Source organism: Gekko japonicus, unplaced genomic scaffold, assembly GCF_001447785.1.
Source record: "Gekko japonicus isolate JY-2015 unplaced genomic scaffold, Gekko_japonicus_V1.1 scaffold687, whole genome shotgun sequence".
NCBI classification, from domain to species: domain Eukaryota; kingdom Metazoa; phylum Chordata; class Lepidosauria; order Squamata; family Gekkonidae; genus Gekko; species Gekko japonicus.
The window spans coordinates 594960-609362 of record NW_015161424.1 but is presented as its reverse complement, the minus strand read 5'-3'; positions in this window follow the sequence as shown (position 1 = coordinate 609362).

Sequence of the window (14403 nt, the reverse complement as noted above, 5' to 3'; positions counted from 1 at the left end):
GAAAGAGTCAGCAGGCTCCTTTTAAAAGACTGCACCATTTCAGAGTGCAGGTGAGGAACGTCAGTTTTTATTGTTCTGTTACATTAAAAACTCCATTCAAATAGTAAACCATAGCAGGGGGAAAACATTCAGCTTTCTCTTTTTGCTTGTTGCACTGGTTTTCTATTTGCAGGATGTTTCTGGGCATCTTCCATTCTCCAGGAGCAGTACTGACAGATATGAAAACCAACACTGCACTTTCTGAGCCAGTACCCTAAATTTTCTGAGCCACTTTCCCTATTTTTGCCAGGCTTCTCTATTTTGTGGCCATTGTAGAATCCTCTAGGCCTCTCTGTCTTTTTAACAAGCACAAAGCCTGACTGCCTCTCTCAGAAATAGGTGTTATCTTCTTGCACCAGCTATACACAGCCAGGAGACTGGCTTATTGCCCTCAAAGGTCACTTGTTTGATACAGAGAACATACAGTTACTGCACCAGGTAAGACCAAAATGAGGTTCTGCTCTTCCTATCCAGCTAGGCTACCTGCAATATGTAAAGAACGTGTAGCTACACATGTTCATGGTGACATGTTATAGGGCAGTTGAACTGCAGACCAGAAGGTCAGTAGTTCAGCAGTTCGAGACCTGTGCTGCATGATGGAGTGAGCTCCCGTCTCTGGTCCCAGCTCCTGCCAACCTAGCAGTTCGAAAGCAAGAAATTGCCAGTAGATAAATAGTTACCACTTCTGTGGGAAGATAACAGCGTTCCGTGCACCTTGGCATCTAGTCATGCCGGCCACATAACCAAGAAAATTGTCTTTGGACAGCGCTGGCTATTCGGCTTGGAAACTGAGATGAACACCGCAAGCCTAGAGTCGGATTCGACTGGCTTTCGAGCAAGGGAAACCTTTACCTTACAAGAGGGAGTCCAAAAGCCCAGCAAACGGTCAGCCTCTTCTTGTCCTGAGGAGATCCTGCCAGACAGACCATCTGACCCTAGGCTACATTGCATGCTGTCAGGTATACCTTTGGGAGTCTGTTGCTTTGCTCTCTTGTCTTTTGGGAGGCTAAGTGGGTTTTGGTAGTTGCTTTCTATTTGTTTATTGTTGAATAAACTGTAATTAAAGACTTGTCTCTGTGAATCTCTGGATGAATGGGTTAGCACCAGTGTTCCCTCTAAGCTGAGTTAGTGTGAGCTAGCTCACAGTTCTTTAGCCTCCTGCTCACACATTTTTGTCTTAGCTCAGGAAGGATGGCTCCAGAATAAACAAATTTATGCAGTAGCCAAATCACTTGCTCATGACTTTAATGCCAGTAGCTCACAAAGCAGAACTTTTGCTCACAAGACTCCACAGCTTAGAGGGAACATTGGTTAGCACATAGTTCCAATAGTGCACAGACTTGCTCCTCTCTGGGCGGGGTCCGATCCCCATCTCCTTGACAGAGGAAGCTGTGCAGTTTGATCTCTGAGTGTGTATTCCTCTCAAGAGCTTTGCAGTTCAACTTTGGTACTGTGTTAACTTGTAGAACTATTTCCTGAGGGCCACTCCTGTGAGCAATGCTCCCTCTAAGCTGTGGAGTCTTGTGAGCAAAAATTCTACTTTGTGAGCTACTGGCATTAAAGTTGTGAGCAAGCGATTTGGCCACTGCATAAGTTAGTTTGCTCTGGAGCCCTCCTTCCTGAGCTAAGACAAAAATGTGTGAGCTGGAAGCTAAAAAACTGTGAGCTAGCTCACACTAACTCAGCTTAGAGGGAACACTGCCTGTGAGGTAGGGCAGTATCAAGAAATGTTCAGGCCGATTTTATACCTAGCAGTATTTCAGGGACACTTTGGGTTGCATTCAGAGGGAGAGGTGAGAAAGTCATATTCTGTTGATGAAGATCCTCCTAACAGTGGTGATTTTGGTGGGATCCAAGCTGTGGTTTTGTTACATCAAAAAACACTGTTCCTTATATTTAAAAACAATTTGTTACATGCGTAGGAGAAGTTTTAAATTGATTCACACAGATAAAAAGGAAGCGTACCTCTATATTATTTTTATTACTATTTACAAAATTTATACTCCATATTCCTACTCCTCAAAGGGCCACTGGCAGCTAACAAATTAAAACATACATAATAAAATCATGTTTTAAAACCATCCCCCCCAACACAAAACATACACGTCATTAAAACAATTAAAAAGAGCTAAAATGCATACAAAGACATATAATCAAGAATTAAAACATGGGGAAGGAAGGAGGGTTCACTAAGGGGATGCCAAACAAACCAAAAATTCTTCACCCGCCAGTAAGAAGACAGCAGAAGGGGACAGATGAATCTCCCTGGGGAGAGAGTTCCAGAATTTGGGTGCCATGACTGAGAAGGCACTCTCCCAGATTGCCAGCTGCCTAATCTCAGGAGGCAGGGGCATCCAAAGTGGGGCCTCCAAAGATTTATTTATTTATCATTTTGATTTATATCCCACTCTTCCCGCAAGTGGGCTCAGGGTGGCTCACAACAACAAACATAACACAATCTTAGAATAGGTCAAGAAATAATAAATAACAATCGTTAAAACAATACAGTAAAACCAGTTTAAAACATTCCGAGTGGGCAGTGCAGTATATTAGTTTCAATTCCTACAGCTGGAATGGACGGTCCGGCACCGAGCCATAATAATCTCATGCACCAGCAATAGGGAGGCCAGCTGGTAGACACACGCTCCCTCAGCCTAAGGCCTGGCGGAACAGCTCCGTTTTGCAGACCCTGAGAAACGGTAACCGGTCTCACATGGCCCCGATCTCAATCAGAAGCATGTTCCAGCAGGCTGTTCAGGCCAGGCAGGCATCTTTTGGGCCAGGGACAACCAGCAGATAACTATCTGCAGAGCGCAAGACTCTTTGGGGCACATATGGGGAGAGGCGGTCCCATAGATACCTCAGTCCCAGGCTGTATAAGGCTTTGAAGCTCAGGGCCACAGTGGTCAGGCAGGTTCATAAGGAAGTGAGCAGTCATAAGAACATAAGAGATGCCAATGTTGGATCAGGCCAAAGGCCCATCCAGTCCAACACCCTGTATCACACAGTGGCCAGAAATACCAGTGCCATCAGGAGGTCCACCAGTGGGGCCAGGACATCAGAAGCCCTCCCACTGTTGACCCCCCCAAGCACCAAGATGTCAGAGCATCACTTGCCCCAGAGTCCCCATCTATACCTTGTGACTGATGGATCTCTGCTCCACATGCCCATCCAATTCCCTTCTGAAGCCGTCCATGCTTGTAGCCGCCACCACTTCCTGTGGCACGCGGTGCATGCCCTTACTTCCAAGGAGACCTCCCCGGAGGTGGGTCCGGCCGCTCCGCTTCTCCCGGCTGCTGCTGCTGTTCCGAAGCCCTCCCCATTCTCCCTTCCCGGTCCAGAAGCCAACTCCCTTCCCCGGACACGCATGCGCGCGCGCGCCCACGAGGAGCAAGCCAGCCCCTTCCCTTTTCTGACCCCCCCTCCCCTTGCGCAGTCCTTCAGTTATGTTGGTCCCAAACCATATAGAGCTTTGAAGGTTCCCACCAGCATTCCGTACCAATTGAAATGTCCAAACCCTTTTCAAGGGCAGTCCCATGTAGAGCACATTGTAGTAATCTAATCTAGATGTAACCAGGACATGCACCACAAGGGCTGGATCTTTTCTGTTCAGGAATTACTGCAGCTGGCTAACCAATCAAGGCTCATAAAAGGCACTCTTGGCCACAGCTGCTACCTGCTTATCCAGCAGTAGGGCTGGGTCCAAGAGTACCCCCAGACTATAGACTTGTTCCTTCAAGGAGAGTACAACCCCATCCAGAATGGGTGACATGTTAAATCCATGGTCAGACCTTCCATCCACCAGTAGCATTTCTGTCTTGTTGGGATTACGCTTCAGTTTATTAGCCCACTGGGCACTCCAAAACTGTGCCCAGGCACCAATTCAGTGTTTCCACAGTCTCCCTGGGGTCATGAGGAAGCACGAGACAGAGCTGAGTGTCACCTGCATATTGGTGGCAACCAAGACCAGATCTCCAGGTGATCTCACCCAGCAGTTTCATGTAGACATTGAAAAGCGCAGGGGACAAGATGGAGCCTTGCAGGACCCCATAGGGCAAGGGGCTGAGCAGCAGTCCTACAGCACCACCTTCTGAAATCTACCTCCAGGTAGGACTGAAACCACTGCAGAATGGGGCCTCCCAATCTCAGACCAGATAGGTGGTCTAGAAGGGTACCATGACCAAGGGTATGAAAAGCCACTGAGAGGTCCAGGAGAATCAATATAGTCTCACTCCCTCTGTCCATCTTCTGGTACAGGTCATCCACCAGGGTGACCAAAGCTGTTTCAGTCCCATAACCAGGCCTAAAACCAGATTGGAAAGGATCTAAACAATTTGGCTCATCCTGGAAAGCTTGGAGTTGTCCAGTTACCACTCATTCAATCATCTTGCTCAAGAATGTTACATTTGAGACTGGTTTATAATTAAAGGTAAAGGTTCCCTTGCTTGAAAGCCAGTCGAATCCGACTCTAGGGTTGCGGTGCTCATCTCCTTTTCAAAGCCGAAGAGCCAGCGCTGTCAGAAGATGTTTCCATGGTCATGTGGCCGGCATGACTAAACACCAAGGTGCACGGAACACTGTTACCTTCCCACCGAAGTTGTACCTATTTATCTACTTGCAATTTCTTGCTTTCGAACTGCTAGGTTGACAGGAGTTTATAATTACTGTGATCTAAAAGGAAGGCTTCTTTAGAAGAGAATGCACCACAGCTTGTTTCAAGGCTGAAGCGATAACCCCCTCACTATAGGGGCTAATATTACCAAGGAGATATTATAATGATCTTGGAGACTCTACTAAAGGGACAGTGACCTTTCCATTCTGACAGCATGTTATATAATGTAAACGCCTGAAATGTCTGACTGACTTGTATTGATGTGGCTATATCCCAAGTGCCTATATAGAAACTGATTATGTTTTTGGCACTCTGAAGGGCTCTGATTTTATTTAATGCAGAAAGGCATATTGTGTGCTCCATAAAACCTGCCACACTGCTGTTTTCTACATTTTTTTGTTTCTGTTTTCTGTTCAGTGATCCTGCACCTGCTTAGCTTTTCTTCTTGGTTATTATCTTTTCCAAATTGCAACTAATTTCTTTTTCAATCCATCCTGTTTTCCTCAGTAGTTAATGAATGTACACTCATACATGCCTTGGGCTAAACATTGGACATTGTCCTACTTTTTAAGAGTTCTTCTTTCTGATGTAAACCACTTTAATCCCCACTGTTATCCTCAGCTCACTGTATAAAGGTTTTATATGGTTGCCTGTCCTGTCGCTGGGATAGCAAAACCCTCCCACCACTGTTAAGGTGAAAGTACATGTTATATAATGTTACATGAGGCTGCAATCTGAAGTACAAGATAGGTGTGAGGAGGCAGGCTTCTTAATTCTTTTATCTTGTGCTGTTTTATTTTCACTCAAAGTCTACCCTTGAGCCAGTCTCTCTCACCAAGGCAAAAGACGCAGGTTCCTGTGCTGTTTCCTCTAGTTGGTGGGGAGATTTTTCCAAAGGGAAGAAGTTAAGAAACCCCTTACCCATGCCAGTTTTCCAATCCAAACTGCAGCCTCAGCAAGTGCAATTTTTTTGGTGGTGGTGGTGGGGAGAATCAGTCCTTAAAAAGAACCTCAGAGCTTCCTATAATGCATAATTCTGCCCTTAGTTTTATTTCTTCCGACACCTTCATGCCTTTCTGCTTCGGACTGTTATTAATGCTTTGTATACTATCCACCCCCCTTTTGCTGTCTTTCTTCAAGTTCCCTCACCCCTTTTTGGTAAGAAGAGCAACATTGCTTATACTTTACTGGGCTGAACAGAGTTCTCCCACCTCTTTAGAAAGGTTCCCTTCACAATACTGTATGAAGCGTCTACATCATTTGTTGGCATTTCTTCTGTGGTTGACAATATAGATTGCGTTCAGACATCATGATAAACAGTGGTTGCTTTAAACCACGGTGTGTAGCACAACTCGTTTGTCTACCACACATACATAACAGACTGCAGTTTGTTTGTAAACCTCAATTATTCCACTGCTTTCCTCCCTTCCTGCCTTCAATCAGAATTCCTGGATGCTATCCTGGGCGTCCTCACATTGCCGGCTGCTGGCAACGTCTCATTATGAACACAGACTGTTTGTTGACAGAAATAAATAAGTGGGAAATCCCTTGCTCTGCCTAGCACTAGACAAATAACTTCTACTTTGAGCAGGACTATGAACAGGCAGCACAGAAATATCTTAAAGAAATAAAATAAATAACCCCTCAAAGGGCCTGACTACACATTACAAGGTGCTCAGGTCCAGCTCTGCCACAGTTCAATCACATGTGAGTTGAAAGTTCACCCCTTGGGAATTTGGTTTCCAGGCACACCAGGGCCTGATTCAGATAGAGATTGAACTGCGTGAGGAAAGGGTGCTTATGCTTCCCTCCATTTTCTCGACCTGGAAACACCTCAGAGACACAGGCCGAGTTCAGACTGGCAGTTTGAAGCGGGAGGGCAAAAAAGAGCCGGAACAAATTGTTCCGGGTTTTCCCATTCACACTGAGAGCATATCGGGAGGAGGCGCAAGGGAGCATTCACACTGTTGGCCTGGAGGCGTGGCTGTAAGGCGCGGCTTTCTTTCTCATAATCTGGAGATATGCGCTTATGCGCATAAGAACACAAGAAAACCGTGGCTTTTGGTGTCCACACTTTGTTGGTGCGGGATAGACACAGGATAATCGTGCTTTCCAGCGTTTGCTACCACTTTCACCAGGTATCTTTTAAATTTAGGAGCGAAGCATTACAGGACGGGTTGGGGAACGCCTGACAGATGTGCCTGTGTGAACGGCCCCTTTAATCCGGTTGTGGAACATTTATGAAATGTGCCTATATCGGGGCAAACTGCCAGTCTGAATTCAGCCACAATTTGCCCTGTTGGAGGCTTCACATGTACTCTAGGTTTTCCTAACAAGACAAATAGTGGCCTGCAGGGCCATTCCAAATTAGGAAAACAGCATGGGGGTGGGGTGGGGGAGGAGGCTTAAGAACCATCTCCCAGTATGCTATGGTCCTGATTTCCAATTCCCAGTGGAAAACTCTCAACCCATGTATGATAGAAGTCCTCATAGCAGACCTGGACATGAGTCAAGACTGTGTAACATGTAGTTAGGCCAACCGTCTTGTCTAAGGATCATCAAGTCTTCCCCTCTCCCTTTCTGTCTCATCATTTAAACTGTTCTCTGAAACAAAACAGATGTTACAGCCTTTGTTCCCTTTCTCTTTTGCCATTTTACCACACACCCTTGGCCTTATTTTCTCTCATAAATAAAGGCCTGAGATGAAACACAGGTCATTTACTCATAGTCTCCCGAGCACCTAACCATATGCTACACATTTCATGGGTTTGTCCCAGGGTCTGGTTGACAAATGAAGTCTGGGAGTTCTATGATTAGAACGCAGGTCCCAGATACACGGGAGCCTGATTGGGATGGGAACTCCAGAATACATGCAGAGGGATCTTAAGTCTTTACCTGAAATGACTCTGGTGAGCTGCTATTCGCCCTGTTGGGGAAACATTACATATGCAGCTGGGCCATTTCAGGTCAGGAAAACAGTGTGGGAGAGAAGGTTTAAGCCCCCTCTCCACACCCACCACAGTCCTGATTTGAATCAGCCTTCATGTGCCTGAGAATAGAGTTCCAAGCATGGAAATGGGGGACCTCGTCTTTCAAGTGGTCCCAGGGAGAGACTCAGGAAAAGCATAACTTGTAGTTATGTCCTGAGATATATAATAGAATTTGAAGGGGGGGGGGGCTTTATCTTCATAGAGGATATGGAGAGGAAGATATAGCACTTTGTGGGTTGTGAACTGCTTTTGATTGTAGCAATGTTTTGAGGGAACAATTTCTATTATGTATGCTGGCAAACTGAATAAAAGTATATAGTGAGAAACAACTAGGGATGGGTACGAACTGGCTCACAAACTAAAATTCGTGATGAATTTTGGCCGATTCGTGCTTTGCAAAGTAAAGTTCGTGACAGGTCAAACAGCATTAAAACCAATTTAAAACATTTAAAGTGGGCAGTGCAGTATATTAGTTTCAATTCCTACAGCTGGAATGGATGATCCGGCACCGAGCCATAATAATCATGCCATGATCTTCCCATGAACTTTGAAGCTGTTCATGGAAGTTTGTAGCGGTTCAAGAATGGACACATTTCCAGACAGACAATGGCCCCGGTCATACGGGCCGGAAAATGCGTGTGTGTGTGGGGGGAAGCATGGCTGTTTGCCCCAGGGCAAAATATCGTGCGGTTGCGCGAGCAGATGTCCCGTGGAGGTCCCATGGTTAGGGGGAGGTGCCGATCACAGGACAATCCTGCGACGCTGCAAAGAAGCGGGGCCGCGAGGCAAACGAGGTTGTGGTTTTTTTAAAACTAAAGTGTGCGCATGCTCCGTTGGGTGCTTGTGTGCATCCGTGGAGACTTGGGAAAAAACCCTTTTCGTGAGGGGACATGGGTGGGCGCCGGAACTACCACCGGAAACGTGCTCAGACGCCTGCCCATGCACTGCGGTTTCTGGAAACTAGTACCTCAGAGGTACTAGTTTTTTACAGCATCTTCAGAGTGAAGCCTCGGGTGAGCCATGGGACCTCTACGCTTCCCAGATGTGGCGGTGAGATCATGCCAAGAAAATCCACCTATCTTCCATCTCTCTAGCGTGCCTAATGCTCCGTGTGACCGCAGCCGATCTCAGATATCACAGTAAACCTGAATTTAATGAAGCCATGGAGTTTATCATGGCCTTAGCCTGAATTCAGACATCATAAACAAATCTTTATCTGTTTGAGACAGGCAGGAAGGAACTTGACTTGTTGCCAGTCTTGCACACTCCTCCCCTCCCCTCATATGCATAGTATAATTGCATATACTGGTTTCAGAAGTATTGAATCAACTTCAGTTTGCTGTGAAAACCAAATGCAAGTGTCAGGCTAAACTAGAGCAGATTTGCAAGGTGGGATTCTAAACTATAATTTAACACAGGTGTCCCCAATCCTTTTCAGCCTGTGCACATCTTTGTAATTATGACACAGCGTGGTAGGCACAGCCACACAATGGCTCCTATAGGAGAGGTAGCCTGCCACAAAATGGCTGCCACAGCTTATCTTCAGTCAAATAGTGAAGGTCCTTGTGCTGTGATGCTTGTGCTGCCAAAGCAAAATTAAAAAAAAAAATCTGCACAGCCAATCAAATCTTCAATGGCCAATCAGAAGCCTTGCTGGGCAAAAGCCCCACCTGGGACTGCCCATTTTCCAAACACACTTGATTGGCCCCAGAAAAGGTGCTGGTGAGTGCCCATGGGCACCACATTGGGGACCCCTGGTTTAATGCTAGGGTAGAAACCTAATTTTTTGAGAAGGAACTAACTCCAATATGGCAAATCATAAGCATGCAAATATGAAAACATGCTGCATTTGAGCCTGGCGACATGCAGTGAAATGAGGTGGTCAGATCCAGAGGTGGCAGAATGGGCTTTATCACCATACCGTTGGGAAGGGGATTCCCCGCTTAATGCTTTCCCAGGTAAAAATGACCTGCAAATTAGAAATTAGTACACCAGGGAGGAAACTTCTTTCATAGTCCTGCGTGCTTTGCTAATTTCCCATTAACAGGGAATTATGCATCTAGAGAGAGGGAAAGCAGCATGGTATAGCCCAATCTTGTCAGATCCTGGAAGCTAAGCAGGGCCAGTACTTGTAAGCAGGGCTGGTACCGAGGAAGACTCTGCAGAAGAAGGCCATGGCAAACCACCTCTGCTTAATCCCTTGCATCGAAAGCCCCTTGCTGTGGCCACCATACGTTGGCTGCGACTTGGTGCCATTTCACACACACACACACACACACACACACACACTGATCTAGAAGTTTTGAAAAATGTAGAAGAATTTTTGCCAAATGTAACCCTGCACTGGTTGTCTGAAGGGGTACAGGCCATTTTGTACTCTGCCATGTTATTACCGCCACCTCTTTCTGCTGCATGTGTAGATCAGCCGGAATTCAGTACTACTGTCAAACATCTTTGTAGACTACAAAATATTTATGATTATCTTATCTCCATAATTTCTCTACTCTTTCTGTCAGTTTTTACTGGACTATTATTAATGACTGATAATTTGATTTAAACTGAATTGATGTATACCCTTTCTAACTGCTTTTGCATTATATGCTGAAAACTTTGTGGTTGGGTTGTTAACATCCTCTTACGCTTTTCCACATTTTTTTTCTTTGAGTTTGTTCTATTACCTTTCTAAAGTTGTTTCTTTTTTTCAGTGTAGGCACTATTGTCAACACTTCTCCCCTCCCAAAAATTTTATTTTTGCACCCACATTAAAAAAAATAATCCTTTTCTCCTTATTGTAAACACTCTTCCTGGATTTTAAACAGTGATAGCTCTTAGGAGACCTGGATTAGATTTAACCCCAAACCACCACCATTTGAGGGAGTTAGAATCACCTGAGATTTCCATTAATTCCATCTTCCAGCTGAGCTATACACTGCATTGTTATAGAGTGTTCCCTGACTCCCATGGATGGCTTCTCAAGTGCTCAGCAGTCTGCATGCAGTAAGAAGGGGGAGGTGGACAAGATCCATTTCATGTATGGATCCCTGCCCTGTGGCTTCTAAGTGCCAGTGCTTTATTGTGCGTTCTTTCTTCTTTCTTTTGATGTAGAATTTTTGCATCTTTATTTTGATATCTTGACCTTCTTTTTGTATGTTTTCATTCTTCTCTATGGATTATCACTATAATTCTACTATATACTTTCCCCCACTGACAGTCCCAGGACCAAACTACAAGTGACTGTGGCCACAGGTCCCTCTTGTGGCCACCAATGCCATTTGAGAAGCTCTAGTCCAATCAGGATTGGGTGCATGGCATGGTGGCCCCAGGAGTTCCTGTTGCCCATGTTGTATGGAGGAGGGCCAGGCCCGTAGCCAGGATTTTGTAGATTGTGGGGCAATTTCCCCCCCCGGTGGGGCCGAAGTTCTCAGTGCAGAAATGCCAGAATTCTGAGGATTATGACTCAGCTACTGTGGAATCAGTCCTTTTAAAATCAAAGCATAGAGGCATCTGCAGATTTTAGCCCCAGAGTGTGACAATAGCAGGCTGAGAAAGGGTGGTGGTGGAAGGGAGAATAAATTTTCTGGTAGATGGTAGGCATGGCACTGGAAATACTTATCTGGGTTTGGGCAGTAAACTCACTCCAATTTGTGTAAAAACACATAAAACTTTATTTACAAAGGACAAACAACACATAGGGGAAAGAATGTATACAGTTCAGCAAGGAATGCAAATCAAAACAAAACACATAGCTGGCTATTCTATTCACTACTTTCCCTATTAGGTGCATAGCTCTGGCATCTCAACTGATGCTCCTGATGAGGAGAAGCATAGTAGCAGGGTAGAAGCTGAAGAGAGCTTCAAGGTAGTCTCTTCTCTCTCTGAGTCTTCTCAAGCTGTCTGTTCTACATAGGTGTTCTTAACCATTTAACCAATAGAAAGCTGTTACCAGGATAGATCTCTAAACTGCAAGCTATCAACCACTTTAGATTACAGTTCTCAGCTGCTGCAAGTTAATCACTTCTGCCAGCCTAAGCAACAATTCTGATAACAAGCTGGCAAGTGGGGGTGATGACTTCTATAGTCAAGAAAACTAATATTTAGGCACACAAACTCTCTCAAAGGAGACCAGTTTCTTGACACAGAGTTAGAAGGGATCCTAGAGGTCACCTATTCCAACCCCCTTGTTCAGTGCAGGAATTAGTCAACTACAGCACCCCCCTCTGCTTAAAGGTGCACATGCCTTTCAACAAATGTTTTAAAATGATTGAAAAAAGCATTTACAGGGGAAATTCTTGTGGAGCTGTGCCTTTAAGAAAGGGGGCAGAGTCCCCCAAAGCCCCACTGTAGCTACGGGCCTGAGGGGGGCAAGAGCTTCTGCGGCCACCAAGCATCTGAGCCAGATTGGGGCTTTGCAGCAATGTTTAAAGAATGACCAGTCCTTCTAAAATGACACTGGTGAGCACAGGATGGGCTCTCAGAAATGGATGTGGTTCAGCCCGGCTTCCGTTCTTCAGAGCAACTGTCTGTTTTAACTGCTACCAACTGAATCCAACTGCTAACTGCTTGGGGCCTAATCGCCTGTTATGAAGTTCTTATGCCCTCAAGTGCCTGTTATAGGTCCTGTTGACAGACATGCTATGGGAGTTCAGACACAAGGGGGACAGGGGGACTTTGTAATGTGAGATTAGGCTCTTTGTATGCTCTTTCCCATTGTATATATTGATGACAAGTAAATTTCACTGTGCTTGCATTCTTCTTAGCTTCTTTCATGAGCTGCCTTTTAACATTTATTCATGCCAGATATTTTTTCCTGGCTTTTACTTATTTACACATTTACACTGAGCTACCCTACCTTTACAGTTTTGCTGCACAAGAGTGACTGTATTTTAGAATTCAGTAGGAATGTGTACACAAGGGAGGGAATCTGTGCCAATAAGATGCGCTGCATATAACACTAGACCAAATACACTTATTTAAGCTTGATCTCTGCTAACAGGAGGAAAGCTTGCCTTTAACGAATTAGGCAGTTCTGACCCGTCTTATTGCCTGATTTTGAAATAAGAATTACACATATGTACTGTTTTCTTATTTTTAGCACAGCACTTTTGCAGTGATCTTTAAAAACACAGGAATCACCCCCTCCCCAACTATACTCTATATAAGGGAGGGGAAAAACGGGTGCAGTGAAGAAGCCAAGCTGGAACAAAACCTCAGTACAGAAAAGCCAATTAAGTATTAACTGAGAAGCATTATCTATTTTCTATGCAGCCATGCGCAGAGTGAGTGGCTTCTATGTGACAGAACATGAGCATGACTTGCATACCAAACTGAGCCCCCACACCTTTCACTGAGAAGTTACACCATACCACATGATGTAAGATGTTAAATGGAAACAATTTGGGGACAACTCATACATATCCACTGCCAAAAACAAATACACTGAAGCTTTTAAAGTATCAAGAAACACTTACTTCAGCAAGCATGTGGTCTTTAAATGAATAAATAAAACCATCCAGTGTCTCACTCTCAACCCAAACAATTTATTTCCTTAAAAGTTAAATAATTAATTATTTCAGGGTTTGAGTGAGGGCTCAGCAGAGCTTAGTATCTGAACCAATTTCAGTGTCATGGGTTAGTGTTAGGAAAGTGAATTGACAACCTCTGACCATGAACAGATGAGTTATTGAATGGTTACCATCAGCCTACATACAACTGGGATTAGGAAGAAAAGCACGTTTTTTTGTTTCTTGTTTTTGTGTGTGTGATAGTGGCATTGATGTTGAAACCTCATACATTTCATCTGAAAAATCCACTGATAACTGTTTCTCAGACTCACAACAAAGTCAGACAATGCAAAATCAGGAACAAAGTCATGGTCTGGCTTGCTGCTCCTGAGAAATCAGAACCAGATTAACCCACAATGGTATTTGTTCTGTACGCACTTACCTCTCAAGTGGTGCTTCATATCTTTTGCTAAAAATTTAAATAACCAAAGAAGACTCTGTTTCCCCTCCACAGAAATGCAAATGATATCATTATCCCTTAAAATACCCTCTCAAATTACATTGAACTCAAACAGGATCACTCACCTTTAGGACAATGATCTCAGCAGCTTTCATCCAAGTGGGAGTATGCCTGTCAGGTATATAAAATAAGGTAGAACAGCAGTCTCTAAAAATTTAGCCTGAATGAGACAAATGTTAAAATGTAGTTCAGACTCATGGAGATATGAGGGAAGTCTGAGTGCCAAAGTAGACATTACATTTTACCCACTCCTGTTCTAGGTTTGCTGTGATGACTTTCAGACTTGTCTTGTGAGTTCTGTCCCTGGAACTCAATTCCAGGGGGCATCCAGTTTGGAATGGCAATATGGTGAGTGGGGGACGAGGCTTAGGTAGGGTTGCCAGGCCTGGGTTGGAAAATACCTGGAGACTTTGGGGTGGATACAGGAGGGGGCAGGGTTTGGGGTGGGGCCTCAGCATGGTATAATGCCATAGAGTCCACACTTCAAAGCAGCCATTTTCTCCAGGGGAGCTGGAGATCAGTTGTAAAAGTGGCACAGTGGAAAGGGGAACGGTGGCACAGTGGGTATATCCCACTGTCTTAACATCCGAACTGTGTTAGTTCGAGCCCCACGCTGGTGTGAGCAGCCAGCCTGTTGGCCCCAGCTCATCATCCACTCAGCGATTCGAAAGCTTCGGCGAGTAGATAAAATGGGAACCACTCCTTAGAGAGGATGGGCACACACCAATCTCCCTTGTGGGA